The following is a 21,857-nucleotide window of genomic DNA, read 5'->3' as shown; positions in this document are numbered from 1 at the left end:
CAAAAAATCTCAGCACTAATGAGGAACATAATATATTGCATATTAAAAATCAAGTGTTAGGTCATTAACGAGATGGGCGAACGATTGTATCGTGTCCGCATTAATGACCTCCTGAGTTACCTTTTTCCATAATGAAAGAGCACGAGGGAATAATGAGTACTGACGAACGTTCAGATGACTGAATGGTTGTCTAACTGTTTCATTATGATGAATACGATCAAAGCACACGGACGGGTAGGTTATGTAGCGATTCGGTGGAATTTCGAAGTGACCATGGTACAATTGTTATATAAATATTATTCGAGAGACTATTCTTCGATGAGCGAGTGTTTTCAGATTTACCTTCTCGCGAAGGGCAGAGACGCTTGCAAAACGAGAGTAGCTAGAATAAATGAACCTCAGAGCCAGGTTTTGAATCCTCTCTATTTTTTAATTATTTTTGATACGGCGCCCAGACCAGGTCTGCATATTCTAATTTAGGCCTGATAAGCGCTTTGTAAGCTGTTAGTTTTATTGAAGGGGAAGTGTGGCGCAGTTTACGTTTTAAAAATGCTATAGCTTCTTTAGCGCATTGCTACAAATGTTATCTATATGAGTTTCCCAAATTAAATTGCTTGTAAGCGTGACACCCAGATATTTCACTCGCGTAGCCTTTTTAACATAAGCGTTATTAATAGTATATTGGAATGCTAATGGGTTTTGTTTGTTCGTAACTGTGATGGATGCCGTTTTTGATGTGTTGAGCTTCAAGCCCTACTTATCACACCAGGCGCAGATGGATTGCAATGCATCGTTGAGTCTGGCTTGATCAGAATGCTGAACAATGTCGGCATAAATAACACAATCGTCCGCAAAAAGTCGGATTTTCACAGGTGATTAAACTGAGAAATAAATATAGTTTATGTACACTAAAAACAATAATTGTGCAAGCACGGATCCTTGCTGCAATCCTGAGTGTACATCCAATGAGTCAGAAACGCCGTCATTGACCACATATTGTTTCCGTGATGACAAATAACATGCAACCCAACGGACAATGTTCTGATTAACACCAATAGCTGACAGTTTCGTAATTAAATTATCGTGTGGTACTACATCAAACGCTTTAGAAAAAACCAAAAACGCTGCATCAATCTGGCCCTTAAAGTTTAGTGAATTGGCAAAGTCATGTGTGATCTCGGCTAATTGAGTTGAAGTGGATAGGCCAGTCCTGAATCCGTGTTGGTTGTCGTGAAGCAGTTTATTGTCTTCCAGATGTGTCATAATCGCCCTAAATATTACGTGTTCTAGTAGCTTACAAGCTGTGGATGTAAGGGAAGCTGGCCCATAGTTGTTTAATTCTAATGGTGAACCAGATTCATGAATTGGGACTATTCTTGCGGAGAGCCAGTCATCGAGTATCACACAAGTTTCTAAGGAAGTTCTGAATATTCTGAAACCCAGATTGCATATCTACTAAGAAAAACGTTTGATATATCATCAGGACCCGGAGATTTCTTTGTGTCTAATTTACACAAAACGCTAAAAATACCTTCTTTACTTAAATATACTTTAAGCATATGTTTGACGGGCGTATAAACTGGCAAGTGCGCATATATATATATATATATATATATATATATATATATATATATATATATGTATGACGCTACGATGAATGGGAGACGTGGCATGGCTCATACCCCATGTTTATTCTGTTCTGCACTTCTTTCTCCTCTGCTTCCACCAACTGTCGCTACCTTCTTACGTCACATATATACATATAAGATTGCCCTTGCGAGTGCATCATGCCGCTTGAGTTGCGTACGCAAAAAGCTGGTGGAGATAAAAAAAGCTGGCGTACGTAACTCAAGCGGCATGATGTACTCGCAAGGGCAATCTTCAGCAGAATCCCACTTCATTTAGAACGATGCGGAAGTTTCCAATAAGAATTTTGATTTTAACAAGAAAGTATGAAGGGAGTCGTATGGGGTACGAAGGAAGTTCTCTCAAAGCTGTAATACACTCCCTTCGCGTAGGAGACCCCGAGTCTTTTTGATTGTGTCTTTGTTTTCCTTGCTTTCCTTTTTTTTCGCTTTCTTTCATCGTGGCGTGCACCTTAGTTCCTTAGTTGAAACAGTAGCAAGCTCGAGGTGTCAAGGGCGGCGCCTTGAGGCACCGATTTAGAAAACGGCGCGCCTGGCGCAGCCGCCTGTAAACAAACACTGCCTGGGCATAATGTAGCCTTCGAGCGCTCATCGCCACGGTCAAGGTGCTCGCTCAGAAAAGCAACAGTGGGTGACTGCCTCACGGTCAGCATAAACCAGGTGTATTCAGGTGACGTGGGTCTCTTGGCCCCACTGGTCTACGCTGGGCCAAGAGACCCATGTCACCTCAATAATGTAATCATGCACATCTCAACTTTGCTGCCATTTGCATATCCCAGTTTACACACATGCGACAGTGGCGTACATAACACCCAATTTGTAGCGATATACACAGCGCGGTATAGAAAAACGAGTATCATTAGCGACAATTGAAGCGGTAGACTTAATACGGTAAAAAAAGCTAGCGGTACGTGTCAACGCTGGCGTGCAGCATCGAAAAAAGGAGAGAAAACGAAATTGCAGCCATGATCGTTTTTTTTTACTTCATTCAGAGTTCAAGACGACTTCACGGGAGTATATGCGACTCATTTTGGATGAAGGAGCATGCGACGCGTAATTATAGTGTTATTTTGTGGCATACTTTTTTTTTTCTGCGTCTGGCACAACACACTTGGGACATGGACTGGTTGTGTCTGCTGAGGAGAAAGAAGTAGTTAGAACAACGGTGAAGATGGATTCCCCAGAATTAATTCTTAACTGTGAAAATATCCTCTCCCTTGGGGCTTCTTCTTTGGCCACAGCAACAGGAGCGTCTGTGTAGCAGTTTGTGAATTTCTCGGAGACACAAGAAGGTTTAACCAATGAAATTCTTGGTCGTTGGAATTACCATGCATCTATTCATTTCAATTATTAGTTATTTACATACTTTATTCGCAAGTCACCTTATGATTATCCACTCTTATACTCTCTAGGTGACTGTATAATTACTTTTTCTTTATCAAAATTTGAAATTCTTTTTTCTCCAATACAGTAACCGCTGGTTTAATGGCCAATCTCCCATTGTGGGTACGTGGCAAAGCATATAAGAACAAGCAAGCAAGCAACAAACATACGCCAGGGTGGATGTGAGCCGAAAATGTGGGATCTACATATGCATCTACATCTGCAATAATAAACGAGACCGACTTTCAGGAGTGCTGCATTTGTGGTGGAACTAGCTTGTCAAAATGGGTGCTGGATTATCCTTTCAATGCTGACTGTGTCTTCATGCCCATTACGCAGTATTGTAAAATGATGTTCAGAACGCTTGCTGACAGGGAAAGGACCGTCATAGCGAGGTTGAAGAGCACGGCGAGACGCGCCAACACGAACAAAAACGTGTGAAGATGCCTGTAAACTTGCCGGCAGAAAAACCATCGTTCTAAGTGTGAGCCGAAGTTGGTGATGGGCGCAAGTTTCGCATGAAGATCCGGCATACACTGAAGAAAGGCGGATCCGAAACACTCTGCGTAGTGACGGGGCTGACGAGGCCACCAGGCGAACGGAGCGTGCAGCCATAAACCATCTCGGCTATGGAGCAGGCAGGTTCTGGTCAAAGTGTTGAACGAATGCTGGGAATCACGATGGGGAGGTGTGGTGCGCAATGTTCAGCGTGAGACTGCGAGGCGAGTGCTGCTTTTAGATGACGATGGAGTATCTCGACTATGCCATTTGATTCTGGATAATACGCAGTTGTGCGAAGGCGCGCACAGCCCAGTAGAGATGTGTCAGAGGTGAAAAGCGCTGACTCAAACTGTCTGCCTCGATCAGTAGTTACCCTTGATGGTACGCCGATACGGCTAATCCAGGTAGCAAGAAAGGTACGGGCAACTGTTTCTGCCGTGACGTCAGACATTGTAGCTACAACCTAGAATACCTGTCAATACACGTAATCAAATACGTATAACCCGGTATGGAGGTATAGGCCCGACAATGTCCTAATGAGTGGTGTCGAAACGTGCTTCAGGGAGAGGGAACTTTCCCCATGGAGGCTTGGTGTGTCGTTGTGCCTTGACACGCTGACACGCTGTGCAAGTGCAAACTCAGCCACGAATGTTAGCGCGCATGCGCGGCCATAGCGTTCAGTGACCAGGATTTATTATTATGACTTTCGTAGCGTCGGTGCTGAAGCGCTATACATACAGAGAAAGTCAGCAGGTGATTCGGCACTGCGTTACTTTTTTCGGTACATTAACTGCTTTTTCATTTGCGCAATTTCTTAAAGCCATTAACTGAAAGGGTGGAAATGCGTGTAAGCCTACAAGAAATACGCATCGTTCTTAAATGCACAGCTCCTACTGACAGAGGGCTTATAGAATGCAAAAAAAAAGAAGACAACAAAACAAACAAACCAACAAACAAACAAACAAACAAAATCCAGAATGAGCCGTCAGCCCCGGTAAGTAAGTCTATTTTACAGGCAGGCTCGGGAGGTGAATATCCGGTAAGCTTGCCGGATATTCTCACATGTGGAATCACGGGCTGCAAACTAGTCGCCATAATATGCAACAACCGATTCACTTTTGCAGTTTCCTTGCTATCATCTTCACTGGTGAGCAACCGAAGGCACGCCTACGTTATCAGCAGGGAGAGAGAAAGCCTAGATAGAAACGAGCGCATCCACGAAGTCAGCCGTGAACGTACACGAGCGTTCCGTGCCCGTCTATCGTAATTACACCACCTCGGCGAAGTACGAATGATCCACTCCCGACGGTGCTACTTCAGCGCACCGAGATTGCATTTGGCCAGTCATCTGCAGCGTGGCGTGTCCTCGACTTCGTCTGTTTTCGGCCCGTTTTCCTCTGTGAGCGCGGAAGCCGACCGTAGCCGAGATTGTGCACTACTACGCATGATGGGCCGGTGAAGGAAATCCTGAAAGCCTTGTAACCCCTTCTCCTTCACCACCCACGTGTAGTTCTGCCGCTACTGCTGCTGCGTAGGAGGCGTGCGCGTAGCGCAGCAGTGATACACGCGAGGAAGCAGGAAGCAGAAAAAAGTGCGGCAGCGCCGCTCCGAAGGAAAAGTCCCAGCTGGCTGCGGAAACGGGGCGTGTCTGTCCGTACTCTTTTCTTTTTGTTTTGGAAGGAAGGCGACCATGGTTACGGTGACACTTGCAGATCGCGACCCAGTCAATCACAAGGCGGAGGGGGGGGGAGCAATTTTGCACCATACCTTTACTGAGTCGCACTTTTCACGTCATTTTTAACGCGGAATGTTATGGCTACGCCAGTTTTTTTTTTTTTTTGCGTAAAGGGTGATCAACCCGTAAAGTTGCAAAGAACTGTTTACTTGCCATTTTTGCCTTAGAAAGTCTGTGGCCGATGACAGGCCTTCGTGAAAAGAACGTCATCGCTTCATTCTCAATTCGGAATCCACCGTGGAGCTCGTTTTCCTTCGGACCGAAATAACGGGAGGAGCGTCAGGGAGAGAAGGGGGTGGAGGGCTGAGGTGCATCTTAGGATTCTTAGCCATCCCTGACGAAAAACCCCGTGCCCGCCTATGTTGTCATTCACCCGCCCGTTATATGGCGATTAGCGTTGCTTTTCGGTTTGTTATGCGTTTATGAATGTGGCGACGGTATGAGCTCCGGTCTTTTCCTTTTTTGATACACAGCTGCATGTCTCAATGGAGGCTAACGTATAACAACCTGAACTAAGCTGCGCAACGGATGACTCGGGGGAATAAAATAGAAAGAGAATAAAAATCTGTTGCCTTCAAATCTGTATACGAAGGGAAAATCATTTTACACTGAAAATTAAAAATGGATGTCAAGTGAGGAAGATGGCGCTTCCTGGAATGAGCAGTCGGCAAATTACTCAGGTATGTATGACTAACTTAGTATGACGTAGATACACTCGGCAAAAATAAAGTATTGGCCATTACGTATAAGTAGGAAGTGATACTGGATGTGTACATTGCAGCAAAGACGAAATCGCCTCATAGAGAAGTAAGATTGCTTCAGTGAAGACGGCAATGAAACCCACCAACGACTGCACTGATGAATGCGAATACGGTTCCCCGGAAAAATGAAACTGCGGAATAATTACGTAAAACGTGTAGCTGCGTGAAAGGCCACAACAACGGGCTTGCTAAACTTCATCAGCTAGACGGACATTTTATTGTCTAACAAACAAAAGCGAGCCCTTAAATTTCCACTTCTTTTCTTGATTGACTAGACAGAAAACGTGGCCAGGTAAGTCTTCATTTTAAGCAGCGTAACGCGGCGTTAGCTTTGGAGGCATAAGAAACGCTTGGGCTCCCGATTCAAGCCTTCGTAGCATGGCGAGTTCTTCGAAGTCAGTACGCCATAGCACAAGAAGCCCATCGCCGCCATTATTGCATCATACTTTAGCAAGGTAAAGGAAGGTGTGACACGGTGTCTGCAAGGCGAGTGAAATTTGCATAACCTGCGGAACGGCGTGTACTGATAAGAGTGCAGTCGAAGCACCGCGAGCAAAGGCGTACGTTCACCGCCTCAGTTGCAAGATAAAAAGAAACCCCCTGAGATACCACGCGTATCATTATTTGCACGTTGTTGTGACCGGCGCCCGAGCTGACGAGGGAGCGGCGCTCCTTTAATCTCCAAACAAGTAACCGAACGACCGGCTGCCTACTGTTAGGACCGGCGCCAGGTCTGACAATGGATCGGCGTTCCTTTTGATGTTCCCTTTTAGTCGCCAAACGGGTTGGCGGCCTGTGTCCGCCATGTATTGTTCCCCCCCTGGCCGGAGGGTGCGGCGTCTTGCCGCCACGACACCGTGAGCAGTTCGGGAGACCACAAGTGCAGCTTCTTCTTTGGAAGATGACGGCGGCGGCGGCGGCCGGAAATCGTCCCGCTAATTGAACGAGTCGTTCGGCGACCATTTGAAGCTTGTTTACGGCGGCCCTTTCGATGGATGCAGTCATCAACTTCAGACCCCTCGCCCAGCGACACCCCTTGACGAGGAGGAGCCACGTTCGTGCCACATGGCCGTGCAGTGACCACGCTTCAATTTTGAACGTTCACGTGGACCGTGCGTGCTCGCCACCCTCGCGGGTAATGTGTGATCCGTGGTTGGACGGTGCCCTCTGTACGCGGTCCCCGATCTAGGGATCTGGGGAGGACAGACCCTTTATAATGAGCCCCCACGGCTCATTCGGTGTGCTTTTTTTCGAGAAGAGAACCAGGCAGAACAGAGCAGAACCGAGCAGAACCATGTAGAACCAAGCACCATGGAGCGCTATGTTAGGAGTCATGTAGAGGCCTGCCACGTTTGAGGGCTCACCGTGTAGGGAGTTCGCAATGTATATATTGTAAATAAACCCTCTTCAAGTCTCTCTTCCTCCTGCCTCGACAACTTCATCCCGGACCTCCGGTGTCTGGAAACCCCGGTCGCAACAACTGGTTGGCAGCGGTGGGATACGAGTCTGCGACGGAGAGCGACATGTACCGGAGGCCAGCCGAAAGCCCTGGAACTCGGCGGGATCGAAGCAGCGTACCACCACCGCACGTAATGGGGTGAGTGCCTGGCTTTGTGCTTGAGATATATCGAGTCTTTTAGCCTAGATTCGTTAAAAGATAGATATAACCAACAACTGCCTGGCCACTGTGGTTGTTATCTCAGCACAAGGCAGCACTGGATGATTATCTGAGCAAGTACGCTAAAGCAGGAAAGCTTAGATGATTCAATAGGAACAAGTGGTAATGTTTCAAAATTTCTAAGGGTACGTTGCGGGTTAAATTTTAGGATGTTGTAAAAAGCAGGAGTGAAAAATTAACAAGAAAAAGTAGAGAGGGATGTTGGCCACGTAGTGCTACTTGGGTGCTTAAGCTTGTGGTCTCCGCTGTGAGATTTGCCAGGCTTCAATTTCTCTAGACCCAGAATTGAAACGCTGGTGGGTTTGTGTTTTGTCACAGCTGAGCCAAAGCAAAGTAGTCGCCATGGATCTTACGAGATTGACGAGAGAGAACCTGCTGAACCTGTGTTGGGATCTGGAGCTAGATTTTAATGATGATATGCCTGCTTCTAAACTCCGCGAAGTGATTCTCGAAAGCAATAGTGACAATGAGGAAATCGAGCACTTCGGGAATATGTACTTATTGGACCAGGAGGAGGAAGTAAAAAGGGCGCAAAGAAAGGAAAGATGGCGCCAGGAGGAATTGGAAGCTGAGCGCAGGCATGAAGAACATATGGAAGTACAAAGGGCGCAAAGAAAGGAAAGATGGCGCCAGGAGGAATTGGAAGCTGAGCGCAGGCATGAAGAACATATGAAAAGGATGCAGGAATTAGACGAAGAGATAGATAGGATTCGGCGTAGAGGGGTGGCATTGCAGCAGAGTGGTCAATCCGTAGATGTAGCGCACGAGCGGTGCAAGGTAGCGGCGGTGCCGTTTAAGGTTGAAGAGAAGGCTACAGGTCAGAAAGTTGTAGATGTAGCGCACGAACGGTGCGATGTAACGGCAGTGCCGTTTACAACTGAAGCGGAGGCTACATGTCTGATATCTGTAGATATAGCGGCGGTGCCGTTTGAGGCCGAAGAAAAGGCTAGTGCCTGTAAGGGAATGGAACAGGTTTTAACCCATTCTGAGAGAAAAGAGCTCGCGGTCGCAGCAGGGTGTGAGGGTTCCGTGGTGGTGGAAACGGAGTTAAGATTAACAGAGTGTTCCATCGAACCTTGCAGCCCTGTAGACTATGTTGATGAGCGTCAGAGGCGGACGAAAGGCTCCAGGTTTGGCACCAAGGAATGTGCCAAACGGAGAAAGCGTCCGAAAAACAGAAGCGCGGCAAGGCTCGCGATCAGCACGGCGCGTTTGACGAGGACCTTCGAACGGCGTGGCGGATTTGCGAGAAAAGGCCCGTTGTCTTCTCTGACTGGCTCGAATCGCATGCGTCTAAGCGGCCGGAGAGTGAGGAAAAGAAAAGCGCAATCTACGCGGCCGCGGTCTAGCGATGAACTGATAAGTGATCATCAGGACTGGGCGCGCGAGACGGCGGAGGAGCATATCGGTGATGAAGAACGTCAGAGTAGGACGAAAGGCTCCCAGGTCCGCGCCAAGAAGCGTGCACAGGGGAGAAAGCGTCCGAAGGGCAACAGTAAGGCAAAGCTCGCGATGAGCACAACGCGTTCGAGTAAGGTTTTCAAACGGCGGAGTGACATCGCGAGAAAAGTGCCGTTGTCTTCTCTGACGGGTCTGTATCGTATGCGTCCGAACCGCCGGAAAAGAAAAGCGCATCGTACGCGGCAGTGTTGGAAGGATGAATTGCTAGGCAATCATTCAGACAGTGCGCGCGGGAAAGCTAACAAGCAAGTGGGTGCTGACGAGCATCAGAGGTTGGCGAAAGGCTCCGTAGACGGCACGAAGAAGCGTGACAAACGGAGAAAGCGCCGTAAAGACGAGGCAAAAATCGCGACGCGTTTGAGGAATGTATTCAAATGGCGGAGCGAAATTTCAAGAAAGTTGCCGTATCGCAAGCGTCCGAGCGGCCAGAGAACAAAGAAAAGAGAAGCGCATTGTGTGCGTAAGTGGCCGAAGGGCAAGAGACCCTTCCGTTGTTCTCGCGGTGCATTGGACGGGGTGCGGGGCAAAAGAGTCGGTGGTTTTCGAGGGGCAGGAAGCGACAGCAAGTCGGCTTCGAGGAACGTCGCGGGGTTCGGTAGCAGGGCGATTGACGCGTGTTGTAGACCCCGCTTCTCGAGAAAATCGTTCCGGGCGCGACCACCACGAGTTAGACTAAAAGTTAGTGAGAACAGCTGTTAGCCTGTCAGAAAACGTCGACTCGGGACTGTAAAAAGGAATGTTTTGGTTGTTTACTTTAGTGATTTTGTAAATAACTAGTTTGAACTTTGTTTTCGTTAGCACTCTATCGTTTTAGTTGCCGATATGCGTTGTAAGGAGATCTATTGGAAGGATAGTGACACGCATTAGAGCGTACAGAATTAGGCGTTTGTCATCGGCACCGGAGTTGGTTTGTATGCGTCCGAGCCGCCGGACAAAACGAAAAAAAAAAAAAAGCACGTTGGGTAGAAAGGCAGACCCTTTCGTCGCTCTATCGACGGCATGTTTGATGGACTGCGGGAGTGCGAGGTACTCAGCGAGAGTAAGAACGCAGGTTGTCAGCGCAGAGCTTTGCGGGGGTCGGAGGCGAAGCGAATGGGTTTTGCCATTGTTCCATTCCCGTTCGCCTAGAAAGACCCACAGGACGCGACGCCGCGCGTTCGTCTCAAAATTAAGTGACAGCGGTAAGCGTTTCGGAGGGCTCTCCCGCGGATTTGTATTTTTTAGTTTTGAATATCTGTTTTGACTGTTTAGGTCAGTTTTCCTTTTGGAATGTGTTCTGTACTTCTGCTACTAGATAGCGTTTACGTAGCAGGTACCATGCTGTTTATTTTTTAAGCTTTGTATGTATTGGTTTTAAAGGTAACCGTTTTGCGGCAGTATAACGACACGTTAGGGGCGTTTGTCAAGTAGGACCGACGTTAGAGACGAATTTTGAGTGAGCGCACGGACGCAAGGATATTCTTGCGAGGTTTTCAGGATTCATGCGAAAGTTTTTTTGTTGTTATTTTTTGTTTTGTTCGCATGTCTCCGGTGTTGAAGTAAGGAAAGGTATTCGTGGGTTTACGTGTACGTTTTAGTTCATGAGCTTGAGTGTAGAGTGGTAACCTCACGAGAGTTAATGAGTGGTTCATCCATGCAGGAGCACTATAGCACTGTGATGTGCGTTTGCGGATGTATAATAAAGATGTTCCTGATGCAGGTACAGCACGGCAGTTATGCTTTCGTCTTCTCAAAAGGAATTGACGACTGGCTTTGGCGGCACTAAATTTCGGGAACTAAAAGATAGCGTGAAGTAAAATGCTTTATTTTATGAGTATGATACCTGGTGGGTTACGGCGGATTACTCACGCAAGCACTCGGGTATGCCACGGTGAGCGCATCACTTGACAGTTAGTTTTCTTGAAAGCAGTTTGATGGGAAGATTATTATCGGATCGGGATTAGGAGTTTTGGTGAAACCTCAGAGAAACGTCCCGATTGCTGCTTTGTGTTTGGTAATACTGCTTAAGTAAGGTTGCTTTTGGATAATTTGTCGGACTCGACGTGTCTCAGTGCGGGCAGGGTGCTCTCCCGTGCCTGTGGTGGTGTGTATGAATGCTTTTCCCAGAGGGGAGCCACAAGGAACGAGAGGGAAAGAGTCCTTGGCTGAGCGTCATCAGCAGTGGCCTGGAAGCCAGCACTACACAGCGACACTTCGGGCAACCTGTGCAGCTGGTCACCCTCAGGTCGCTTCTCCCGCCGGCGGACGAGCTGTTGTGACCGGCGCCCGAGCTGACGAGGGAGCGGCGCTCCTTTAATCTCCAAACAAGTAACCGAACGACCGGCTGCCTACTGTTAGGACCGGCGCCAGGTCTGACAATGGATCGGCGTTCCTTTTGATGTTCCCTTTTAGTCGCCAAACGGGTTGGCGGCCTGTGTCCGCCATGTATTGTTCCCCCCCTGGCCGGAGGGTGCGGCGTCTTGCCGCCACGACACCGTGAGCAGTTCGGGAGACCACAAGTGCAGCTTCTTCTTTGGAAGATGACGGCGGCGGCGGCGGCCGGAAATCGTCCCGCTAATTGAACGAGTCGTTCGGCGACCATTTGAAGCTTGTTTACGGCGGCCCTTTCGATGGATGCAGTCATCAACTTCAGACCCCTCGCCCAGCGACACCCCTTGACGAGGAGGAGCCACGTTCGTGCCACATGGCCGTGCAGTGACCACGCTTCAATTTTGAACGTTCACGTGGACCGTGCGTGCTCGCCACCCTCGCGGGTAATGTGTGATCCGTGGTTGGACGGTGCCCTCTGTACGCGGTCCCCGATCTAGGGATCTGGGGAGGACAGACCCTTTATAATGAGCCCCCACGGCTCATTCGGTGTGCTTTTTTTCGAGAAGAGAACCAGGCAGAACAGAGCAGAACCGAGCAGAACCATGTAGAACCAAGCACCATGGAGCGCTATGTTAGGAGTCATGTAGAGGCCTGCCACGTTTGAGGGCTCACCGTGTAGGGAGTTCGCAATGTATATATTGTAAATAAACCCTCTTCAAGTCTCTCTTCCTCCTGCCTCGACAACTTCATCCCGGACCTCCGGTGTCTGGAAACCCCGGTCGCAACAACGTGCGATAGCAGCTCAGCCACTCGGATGGCTTGCCCAGTCAGGACAAAGGCTGCCCAGACACAATACAAGAGAAGACGGAGAAGTGTTCCTGTAGTACGGGCGATAAAGAGTGTCAATGAAAGACGCGTCCGGCTTCATTTGCATTCGGTGCTGTGGTGGGGATTGCATAGCCGCACTTCGTCATACGGTATTTATGCACAGGTTCTAAAGAAAACTTGTCTCTGTTTAGGGTCTCGGAGGCTCTGATAGAGATGCAGGAGACGTGCGAATATCTGGGCGAGCCTGCGGTTTTGCGGGGCACATATTGAAAATATTTTTCTTGCTTCATATTTCTATCTCTTCCTCCGTTTTACCTTCTCGCCATATGTTTGTAGCGACCTACTCTACGCTATAGCTCTATTGTTACCACGCAGAGATAAGTAAAAGTATGTTTTGTAACAGTACTTATATCTTGTGACGCATTTATGTGCTCCTGATATAAAACGATGCGTATACGAGTATGGCTTCATCAGCGAGATGCTGAACGAAATGCCGAAGAAATAATGAAGTTCTATTGTCCAGTGTCGACACCGAACATCAGACACTGCCGATATAGAAACGTTCGGTGTGATACCGGAGCGCTACAGATCGTCTCAGAATAGTTCCCTACTTGCGGCTGCCTTTCGTCTCTTCTTTCTAGTTGGACCGGCGTCCATGGGCAAATCAAGTAAAATGATTGCCCGCACTCGTCTGCTGCTATCAGCCGAATGCACGTAATATACATGATGCTTTCAACAGGACCAGTGCCTTGCAAAACAGCTAAACAAAATTAAGGTTCAAGGGAAGGTTATGAAATGTTTTATTAAGCACGTGTACGACACTTTCATAGTGCCATGTATGCAGCTCGCACCTTTGCACTGATTTTCATTCATTAACTCCCTCATTCGAACGCTCGTTCACTCTGCCAGTATTAAATTCAACAAAAAATAAATAAGTAAATAAATAAATAAATTGTCAGAGGCAGACGTTGCCCCAGCTCTGTGCACCAACTTCCAAGTGTGCAGAGGTGGCACGCAGGCTGTAAATTCCTAGTTCACTTTAGCTCAACTACTTGAAATTTGTAAAGGTGGCACAGACAGACAGACAGACAGACAGACAGACAGACAGACAGACAGACAGACAGACGGACAGACAGACAGACGGACAGACAGACAGACGGACAGACAGACAGACAGACAGACAGACGGACGGACGGACGGACGGACGGACGGACGGACGGACGGACGGACGGACTGACGGACGGACAACTTTAATAAGGTCCTGAGGGACTAGCCGGGAAGGACCCGCTGGGGCACTCGCATGTTTTAACATTCGCAATTTGTATGCACACTGCCCGAACTACTGCGCAGTGCGCAGGACGTCTCGGTTGATAATCAAGATTCTGGAGCCTACATGAAAATTAAACTAAAACAAAATAATTAATCCCGAGAGGAAACGTAGCTCCGTGCCGAACGGCACCAGGGTTCAGTGTCACGATCGCAGATTATCGCCATCCGGCCGCCTCGAAAAAACGACAGGAAACAAGGCGTCGACACCTTACTCCCCCGTCCACCGACACGTCCTGTGCCCGTACACGACTCTCGCGTTTCTCTGTCGCATTCTGAGTTGGCATACGTACGTGCACATCCCGGGCGGCACATGACACTGGCCTGGTGTTTCCCAAGGCCTGGTCCGCGTCTATGTTAGCAAGCGGAAACCGCTCAGGATGCGCAGGTGCGGCATTGCTTGAAGCAACGGGGATGCATGTCGCGCCTCCTGGTGATCTGTGTTTCCCACCCGTTGCAGCTCTTATCTCGTTTCAATATGGCCGCCGCGGGTGGCCGTTGAACCCGACGACGTCTCGCCCGGATGCGTCATGCGCACATAGCGACAGGGAAGCAGGAACAGATGAGACGGAATATTATCGCGCCTTTAGTTACAAAGGCCGCTGCTTGTGAAAGAACACCGATGTCTGTGGCAGCGATGGGGGTGGTTTTGATATGTGGGGTTTTAATATTTGCAAGGTGTAAACCTGTAATATTTGCAGGTTTTAACGTCCCAAAGCCACCATATGATTATGAGAGACGCCGTAGTGGAGGGCTCCGGAAATTTTGACCACCTGGGGTTCTTTAACGTGCACCCAAATCTGAGCACACGGGCCTACAACATTTCCGCCTCCATCAGAAATGCAGCCGCCTCAGCCGGGATTTGAACCCGCGACCTGCGGGTCAGCAGCCGAGTACCTTAGCCACTAGACCACCGCGGCGGGGCATGGGGGTGGTTTTACAACTGGAGATTGCAAGTTAGCTCTAGCGATAGTGAAGTGTTTCACGTTAAATGCTCAAAGTAACGGTGTTTCACTGGCGTACCCAGGATTCCAGGGGTGGCCCGGGGAGGAGGGGGAGGGGGAACCTTCGCCATCATTCGAAATTTGTTTTAGGGGCGAAGCTCCTTAGTGTGTGAGTCGTTTCCTCGTAGTAGCAGTACGCTGTAGTAGTAACCACTTCTAGTTAGTTTTAAGAATTGCTTACTAGATGGCGTTGTGCGTATATGTCCTTGGAAATAACATTACAAGATGGCGTTCGTGGTTTTTGTATAGAAATTTACAGCATATCCACGGAGTAAATGATGATGAGTAGGGCGAAGCGTCCATCCATCCGCCCGTCCGTCACAGACGCACTAACGGACGCTTCGCCCCACTCATCATTCACTCCGTATAGATATGCTGTGATTTCTTTTTAATTGTACATGTGCACACATACTGGCAGAAATTCAAACGCACGCATACAGAACAGTTAATAGCACCGCCCAACCTCTCCTCACCCCGAAAAAAAGAATGTTTGGTTACGTTACTGCGATGCTTGTTGACCTTTAGATAACGGGACACTCACTGTAGTGTGAAGTCGTCAGCTGCTCGAAGGCATACCATAAATTGACCACAATACTGCGCGTATAATCTTGTCCCGAAAAGTATACAGCCAAAATAATTTGCTCCCGTGTTTCCTGAATCATATTTGTGCGAGACAGTTTGTTAGAGTTTATGACATGCAGTCGAGATGTAGGACGCATTTGGTAAAGGCGGTTGGTCATTGGCAAACTTCGCTTACGAATGCGAGCTTCACTCTGTCCTAAATTACGTACTGTGTGCCGCTGAAGTAATACACCAGCTGTTTCGAATCACATTTCAGGCGTGAGAATTAATAACCCGGACTTGTTAAATTGCGGATAGTCTACGCGGTGGTTACATGTTCATACCATGTGTTCTCGCAGGAGTCTTGCAATAAGACTCCTGCGAGTCTCTTGCAAACATTACAGATTCTTAATAACTTCATGTACGAGCGCAATTTTAGTGCGTCGAACTTCATTTGCATGGGCGATTTTAACGCTCCAGGTATCCACTGGCCTTCCCTTACGTGTGATGGTCGCGAAAGTAATAATTGCAAGGAACTTATAGACTTTACAGTATCTTTCGGTTTAACTCAAATTGTTCATGGTGCCACCAGATTGAATGCTGTTCTCGATCTCGTATTTTTAAGCTCCGACCTTTCGGATAAAGGCTTTGACTATGAAATAATTGATGGCCTGTCTGACCATCAGGCTGTTCTCGTTTCCCTCGCATGCGTAATCAATAAACCGCGATATGTTTTCACTTCGTTTCCTGACTTTGAACGTGCGGATGACCTTTCTGTTTTAGACGCTTTGGCGGATGCGTACGATGACTTTGTGCTACTCAGCGCTTCAGGAGACATTGATACACTAACTACCACTTTTGAAAATCTAGTAAAATCATGCATTTCAGAGTTTATCCCTACAAAGACTAAAAAGAAAAACACTGATGTTCCTTGGATGACCCGCGATCTTTTACACTTATCTCGTAAAGTCCGAAGACTTCGGCGCTGCAAATCAGCGAGCAATCCAGAAAGCATTATCAGGTTTGCTGAGGCCAAGAGGGAACTTCGAGAGCAGCAAAATATAGCTAAAGATTTCTTTTTTCGTGTTCAACTTCAAAGTTTACTATCCGACAATCCCCGCAAGTTCTGGCGCTCGGTCCTGCCTCGCGATGCTTCTTGTAATTCTTTCAAAATAAACGATAGAATCATTGATGATCCGGCGGAAATTTCGAACAATTTTAACTCGTTCTTTTAGTCTGTCTTTACAGTCGACAATCTGGTTGTTCCTTCTTTTTCCACCTTGAATACAACGTCTGCAATCAGTGATGTAGTGATCACTGAAGGGGGCGTGTGAAATCTCGTACTTAATTTGGACACTAAAAAGTGTAATGGACCCGATGGTATCCCCAACATGTTTCTCGTTCGCTACTCCCTTTGGACCTCTCAATACCTTACAATAATTTTTAATAAATCCGTAAAATCTGGAACCGTTCCCAGATCTTGGAAAAATGGCAAAATAGTACCTTTACATAAATCTGGTGACAAGCAAGTTTTCAGCAATTACAGGCCCATCTCTCTTACCCCTCATTCCTGCAAGCTATTAGAGCATATTATATACAAACATATTATTGCATTTCTCGAATCTAACAATTTCTTGTCTAGCTTCCAACATGGATTCAGACGAGGTTATAGTACTGTTACGCAGCTAACCGAATTCGTGCACGACATTTCTAGTAATATGGACATTGGTAATCAGGTTGACGCACTATTCATCGACTTTTCGAAAGCATTCGACACTGTACTTCACTCTAAATTACTATGCAAATTAAATGCCATATTAAACAACCCGCAACTAGTTACCTGGATTTCTAATTTTCTTTCTGAGCGCTCGCAATACGTTTGTTATACCTCAACTGACTCCGACATTGTTAGTGTTAATTCAGGCGTTCCACAAGGTTCTGTACTTGGCCCGTTACTGTTTCTACTGTACATAAACGATTTGCCTCATAACGTCACCTGTAAAATTCGTCTGTACGCGAACGATTGTGTTTTGTATGAACCTATCAACTCTCCTAAAGCCCATTATCGTCTAAATGACTCATTTACTAAATTTTGTTAATGGTGTGCAACCTGGCAAATGAGCATAAATTTTAACAAATCTGTGCTTATGTCTTTCACGAATAGTAAGTCCCCTTCCTGCTTCACGTACTCGTTTAACGGATCCACCTTAAAAAAAGTAACAGAATACAAATATCTTGGTGTTGTTCTTTCTAGCAATTTATCTTGGTCTCAGCATATTAACTTTATCTGCACAAAATCTTTAAAAAAGTTAGGTTATTTAAGACGAACACTGTCCCAATCCCCCAAAAGCACTAAATTACTAATGTATAAAACATTGATTCGTCCTATACTTGACTACGCATGCCCAGTATGGAATCCACACAAGCAGGGTGAAATCGATAGAATTGAGGCCATTCAAAAAAAGCTATCAGATTTATTTGTAACCGCTATGATCGCTACTTTTCACCTTCCCTTGCTCTGTCTTCTCTTGAACTAACCACATTACGCATGCGCCGTCTAAAGGATTCTATGAAACTGCTTTACTGTTTTATTAACTCGGTCTATCGCATGTCCCACAATACCTACATCTCATTTGCCTCGCCGTCCACAACTAGAAGTAATCACCACCTTAATATCAAGCCTTACCATTGTCGAACTAACACATTCAAATTTAGTTTTTTTCCTTTCACTGCCGAAATGTGGAATCAACTGTCCGGTGATATTCGCTCCCTTCCGCTGGAAAATTTTTTACTTGCCCTTGCTGATTTGCGTTAAGTGTTCTTTTGTTTTATTGCTCTGTTGACCTGTTTGTTTGTTATTGTAAATGCTCACTCCTGCCATAGCCCCAAATTAGGGGCTGCAGTATGTATAAATAAATAAATAAATAAATAAGAGTAAGGAAGCCTGTAGTAGAAGAACGAAATAGATATGGGACATTTCTCACCAAAATCGCTTGACTGTCCTCTTTTTTTCGGCAAGTTTCTGTGTCAGCCCAAGCTATATAGTTGTCCTAAGGAAAGTCAGTGTACGATTTTATCAATTTCGAATATCTTGTCATGAAGAAACTAGCGTGCTTGAAAACAACACGTACGTAGTATGACTGTTTGTGGGAAGAATTGGTATAGGTAGGGTCCTAAGTTCATGTGAGCATTAGTACGGCATACCTTACGGTGTAACAGATGACTGGAAAAGGACGTTTGCGCATTGTGAAATAATATGAAATACTACGCGACAAAGAAAATCACAACACCTTTCTGCGCACCACCTGGCAATAGCCATGCTTTCCTTATTTATTACCATGTTGCCATCGTCGCAATCCGCGCTGTTTAATCGTGGTTAAGCGTGTCGTAGTACTGTACTATACTATAGTGAATATCACGAGGCTTCAGTCATGAAAATCAATAATACGCTGGCTGATTTAAGTTGGATTAACTCACTAACGCTGCCGGCTGCGGCGGCAGCATTTTCGATGGAGGTGGAAATGCTGTAGGTCCATGTGCTCAGATTTGCGTGCACGTTAAAGAACCCTAGGTGGTCGAAATTTCCGGAGCCCTCCAGTACGGCGTCTCTCATAATCATATGGAGGTTTGGGGAAGTGAAACCCCACATATCAATCAAATCAATTTACTAACGCGTTGTAGGGTATGGGACCGGGCTAGTTTTGGCGTCGTTCTACCTCGTTAAAAAGCGCTTGTATTTGTTTGTATTTTTTTCCATTTTCCGAAATTGATTCTTCATGGTTTCACAGTTTACTTGGCAAATTGATCATGCATATGTCATGCGGGTAATAGGTTTAATGGTTAAAAAATACGCGGGAACTCGCGTGACACGCGTGCCGTGTCACTTTGTTGTCCTTTGTGTTAAACATACAGCGCAAAAAAAAACACCCGAACTTCTACTGAACAAACGTATCTATATGCACTCACACAGTACGTAGGCGACGTAGGGCCATTCGATGTCATGAACGTAAAACTAAAGTTGTTGGGAAAGTGAGAGCGCGTCACACCTGCTAATGAAAAAAAAAGAAAGGCGGCGTCAATCACTTGCTAATATAGCATCGTGTACAGCGAAATTTGCCGCTTCTACTCACCACACGAAAGCCCGACCGAGTCTCCGTGAGCAGCCGCGGTGAAACCGAGATGATGGACGGGGTAACTGACGCTGTCGCTCGTTCGCTCGCATTTATCTCGAATCGACGACAAGGAGAGGGTCCCGTGGCGTACGCCGATAGCGGAGCAGGCAGCTTGGCCGTAGCCAAAAGACAAGCAGCCGACTTCCGTGGCGCCCAAGGACCGGCGCGCATTCGGGCTCCGCAGCCACGCAAGCCTCGCGGCACGCGTGTTATCCTCGTCCACTCATCACGCTCGCTCGGTCGGTTACGCTGCGCCCGATCGCGTTGGGACTCCCTTCCATCTCTTGTGGACTGCGGAGGTGTAACAGAGCGGCGGGAAAGATGAAAACGCTCCGCAAAATGTATGTGGAAAATGGAGAGCGGCGGCGGCGGAAGCTTTTGAAGACACGCAAGGTTGTACCCTCTTTTTTTCCCCGACTTGATTCGCTCAGTTACGCGCCTTTTTCGTCCTCTGCTGTTTCTAAACGAGTTTGCTTTAGTATATGTATGTATGTATGTATGTATGTATGTATGTATGTATGTATGTATGTATGTATTTATGTATGTATGTATGTATGTATGTATGTATGTATGTATGTATGTATGTATGTATGTATGTATGTATGTATGTATGTATGTATGTATGTATGTATGTAGAAAGTCTCCTTATCTCGGCTACATTACTTGTTTCATCTGCAGCTCTCTTGAGAAAGCCTCGCCATAATTTATAGCAAGTAAAAGAGAATGCAGTGCGGATGCCCTATCTGTGCACATTACACTGCCGTCGGCTTCATAAGGAAAACGGTGCATGCAGAATAACAGATATTGGAAAAGGCGACACTATAGGCACTGTCGTGTCCTTTTTGTCTCTGTCTTCCTTCTGTATGTGTCTTTTTTTCTTCTTCTGCAACGTTGCACGGACAAGACCTCCATCACGTTCGTCTTGTGACGTTCGCTGCGTCCAGCGCGCTTATTTTTTAAGTATTCTCCCTTTAATATTTCTGTACAGACACGCTGACGTGCAGGTCTCCCATTTTCTAGGGTGAGGGTGAGATGTCGAGGTTTGAGAGTTAACCCGTGAAAAGTTCGTTCCAGCATGTACATGTCTGGAATAAAATGCCGCCTCTAAATATGGCAGCTGAAGTATGCGGTCCAGGGGAGGGAGTGCACAACTGGCGCATCTGCTTCTGCGAAATAATGAAAAAAAAATGATATTGGAACACCAAAGCGGCGCGTCTCGCTCTCGAGCGACATAATAGCTTCAAAACTCGGCATTGGATTAAGCAGGAGGGAATTCGGAAACATAAGTGCGTCCTCTAGCTCATATTATCCAGTGAGAATCTAATTGCAGAGTGATAACACCTCGTAGACAACAACTAACGATACCCACGGCATCTAAACGAACAGTTAGAAACGCGCGGTATGTCGATGCATTATCGCCTCTTTTTATTACGCAGGAAATAGTTGTATAGTCTAGACGTGCCCCGCAGAAAGCGAAAGCGTGATTGGACGAATCTGAACCATCTCCTTTCTTACTTCAAGCGACTCGTACAAACTCGTTAGCCTGCTGAATGACCCTTGCCCTGTGCGTGCAGTCTAGAAGAATCCGTGCAAAAAACCATATACGTAAGCAAAACATCAAAGTGAGTGATGTTTCATTTCACGCAGTAGTTACTGTGTGTAATTACTGCGTGAATCAGGCAAGCACCATGCAGTTGGTTCGAAAGCCTATAGCTTCAGGAAAACCCTTCACTTTTCGTGACTTTTCACTGGCTAGTATAGGCGGACAGAGAGAGAGGGAGAAACAATTTTATTCTGTAGGCGTACACTTCTATACGTAGTTATAACAGCTGACATTATTCACGGCACACCTTGTGCCATCTTTCGTGGGTAGATGATTGAGTATATAAAGAGAAAGCTTATGCGAAAGACGATCCCTCGGTCGCGTACCGTCATGTCCGTTGTTGCAACATCACGAGGAAGAACGCTCATGCATTAGTTACTAGCACATCCTGCTCCTCCATCTCTTTCTCTCCCTTTCCTTTTCTCTTTCTTCCTTCTTTTTTTATTTCTTTCTTAGTACGTGTACGTTGGGCCTCACGCACTAACAGACTTCCTTGCATTAACCACACATCTACACTTCAAGTGTTGCGATGAGTATTTTTATATACATTGTATTGGGTAACGTCCTTTACTAAATTCGTGAGTAAGCCTATGGTATATATGACTGACATCAGGACTGCCCGACAGTAGTTCGAACTTCAATTCATTCTGCTTCCGCATAATATACCATAATCACCTTTGCGCGCTTCAAAAAACACTCGGCAGTCGCCTTGATTCCTCATTAATACGCATTGGCTACAAAACAAACACATAATAAAACAACCAGCTCTACTTCGCGGACACCGATGGAACAACTAAGTTGATGGCATTATCTTCGTGGTCTTTCGTATATGTTGAAGCACTTCCCTTTATTAAGCACTCTTTGTTAAGCGTGGCCACCAGCTTTTGC

The 21,857-nt window shown here is 46.6% G+C and overlaps 1 protein-coding gene across 3 annotated transcripts in view; it reads right to left on the bottom strand.

Annotated features, from left to right (window-relative positions):
* LOC119159498 (uncharacterized) overlaps positions 1 to 21,857 on the bottom strand; it is a 163,198-nt gene that overhangs the window by 113,834 nt on the left and 27,507 nt on the right. The window contains exon 1 of one of the 3 annotated variants that reach the window (XM_075891642.1): positions 19,325 to 19,476. The exons of the other annotated variants lie outside the window; for them this stretch is intronic. The gene's annotated coding sequence lies outside the window, so the exon portion shown is untranslated. Of the gene's footprint in view, positions 1 to 19,324; positions 19,477 to 21,857 lie in introns of those variants that run through there. 3 annotated transcript variants of the gene reach the window in all.

The sequence above is a fragment of the Rhipicephalus microplus genome, chromosome 1 (genome assembly GCF_043290135.1).
Source record: "Rhipicephalus microplus isolate Deutch F79 chromosome 1, USDA_Rmic, whole genome shotgun sequence".
In the NCBI taxonomy this organism is placed as follows: Eukaryota; Metazoa; Arthropoda; class Arachnida; order Ixodida; family Ixodidae; genus Rhipicephalus; species Rhipicephalus microplus.
This window is presented reverse-complemented; position numbering and strand designations above follow the sequence as displayed.